Raw genomic sequence first — 2586 nt, forward strand, 5'->3', positions numbered from 1 at the left:
TGTGTTATCAACATTATTCTCATCCTAAATCCAAAACACAGCACTGTACCAGCTACTAGGAAGGAAATTAACTCTATCCCAGCTGAAATGAGGACAGTAACCTAGTCTTAATACTATAATTATTTACCTTTTTTTTCTACATCTATTTTCACTATGCATAGAGTCAATGCTATTACAGATTTATTGGTGCAGCTGGCCAAAAAATCTGGCTCCATGAATATACTTTATAAGGAAAAGCAAAGAAACAAAAAGGAAGAAAAACAAAACTAACAAAGTTAAGAATTTGTGAAATCATAGTTATTAATGAAGAGAATATAAATTAAGTCATTTTAAAAAGAGTGAAGATCAACCACTTTGATGATTGAATTTGTTTTTCTTTCATTATTCCAGGTATAAATTTGTCCACCACTTCATCCACAAATCTCTTCTTGCCTTTTTCCAGCCAGTTACATATCCTCTAGCTCTGCTTCCTAACCTGTGCTTCTCTGTGACCCTTGTCTTTCACACAAAAAGAAGCACAATCAGTGCCTCATGTTCATATCAGTTATTAGAAATCTTAGAACTAATTCTACTCTACCACCAGCCCGGCATATGACCTGTTTTTTTGGCTAATTATTTCCTAATAGGGTTCAGGTGGTTTTATATTAATTCTGAATTAAAGACTGCTATTATACTGATCAGACTCAAATTTAGGATGTCTAAGTAGTCTTCCCCAATGTAATAATGCCAGATAGTAAAATGTAATTGTTGTCATTATCTGTTATTGCTAACTTTTCTAATTGCCCTCAGCTCTTTGGGGAAATGTGGTAGGACCAGTGCTATCCTAGGTTTTGAAATCACGTAAGTAAATCTGCTTACAGTAGTTCTAATTCTGGATATGTCTGTCATTCAGATTGACACAATTGAACTGTTTTCTGAACCAGAAAGCAAAGTACCAGCTCCGTACTAAGAATTCTGCACCTGTATGGCTGAACCCAAAATAAAAAAGTCCCGCTAAGAGGTTTAGCATATCAGTTAAAGCAAAATGCCACTCTTTGTTGGGTGAAGCTACCTCATGTCTGTCTCTCTCAGTGACGTCTATCTGAGAAAGATCTTGTGAACAAACCTTTAACAGAGAATTCAAATGAAAATTTTGGACTTAAGATCTCTAGACCATTCTCTCTTTCAGACGATAACTTTAATTACTTGTGAGGCCTGGGTAGGAAGCACTTTAAAAATTAATGCATTTTGACAATATTATGAATGGTTGTAGAAATTAGGCTGTTGGCATTTTGTCAAATGAATATTACAGGAAACCTGAAGGCAAAGATGCATACCAGGATTAGGGGAGAAAGGGAACTGTCAGGACTGACATAAATGCCTTATGGATTGCTCCTAGATAGTTTCTTGATTGTTATGAATATTGAGACTATACAATAACTGTCTTTCAGGTCAGTAAGCCGATCTGAAGTAAGGTTATTATTTTCAGTTTTAAAGCATATTTTCATAACCACCATTTCTATTAATTTTCTTTCATACTACTAGACATTAATGTGATGCTGCTCCTCTAGCCCACAAAGTGATATTGCCATACCCTCTCATGAAGGAAGATACCATGTTCATTCCAAATGTGCCAGACATTCCAACTACTTTATACCCGAGAAAGAAAATGATGCAATGCATAGGCTCACGAAGTTTGTCCCAGTGCAAAATATAAAACAATATTTTTCTTTTAAAAAGGAGAGCTGACAAAATTCTTTTATATTACCTACCTCACTCTATCTGGTCTTTATTCCTGATCCTAAAAAAAACCCCAACATTTTAAAATAAGATTCTTCTACTGTCAATATTCATATTGTTTCTAAATAATCTGAAGACAAAGACATCCCACTACTTTTCTAATCTTATTAATATCTATAGCTTGCAAAGTTATACTGATGCTTTCTGCAAGAGAAATATTTCTCTGGGAGCAATTAATTAGAAAGAGGGTAGAAAGTTAGGTGAATCAGGGTTTGTTTATATGCCATCAAGGGCAACCAATTCGCTGCACAGGAAAGAACATGTCACATTTCTTAGAAGATAGGCACCGTCTTTTTTTCCTGCCCACACACATAAAAAGAACTCCAGGACATACTGTGCCCAGCCAAGAGTTAGAAATGGGGACACTGCTGTTCTCTGTTCAACAGACAGCAAAGTTCCTCAATAGAAACAGTGTTGAGAGTAGAATTAAACACATTTAAGATTCACATTGTGTGGATTTTTTCCTTGTATTACATTGTGCTGTACTGGAATAAAACCTCTGAAGAAAGCAAGGAAATATCTGATTTTTCGATAGAGGGCATGGCACTGGAAGTAAACAAAAGAGTAGAAAAAAATATAGATATCTATTTAAAACATTATTTAAAATCCACTTGTCTGATAAAAAGTATTGCCATAATTCTACCTTGTTACATTATCATAGTGTTGTGGTTTAACCTCAGCCAGTAACCAAGCACCACACAGCTGCTCGCTCACTCCCCCCCACTGGGATGGGGGAGAGAATCAGAAGAGTAAAAGTGAGAGAACTCATGGATTGAGATAAAGACAGTTTAATAGGGAAAGCAAAAG

The sequence above is a fragment of the Aptenodytes forsteri genome, unplaced genomic scaffold (assembly GCF_000699145.1).
Source record: "Aptenodytes forsteri isolate BGI_AS27 unplaced genomic scaffold, ASM69914v1 Scaffold144, whole genome shotgun sequence".
NCBI lineage: Eukaryota > Metazoa > Chordata > Aves > Sphenisciformes > Spheniscidae > Aptenodytes > Aptenodytes forsteri.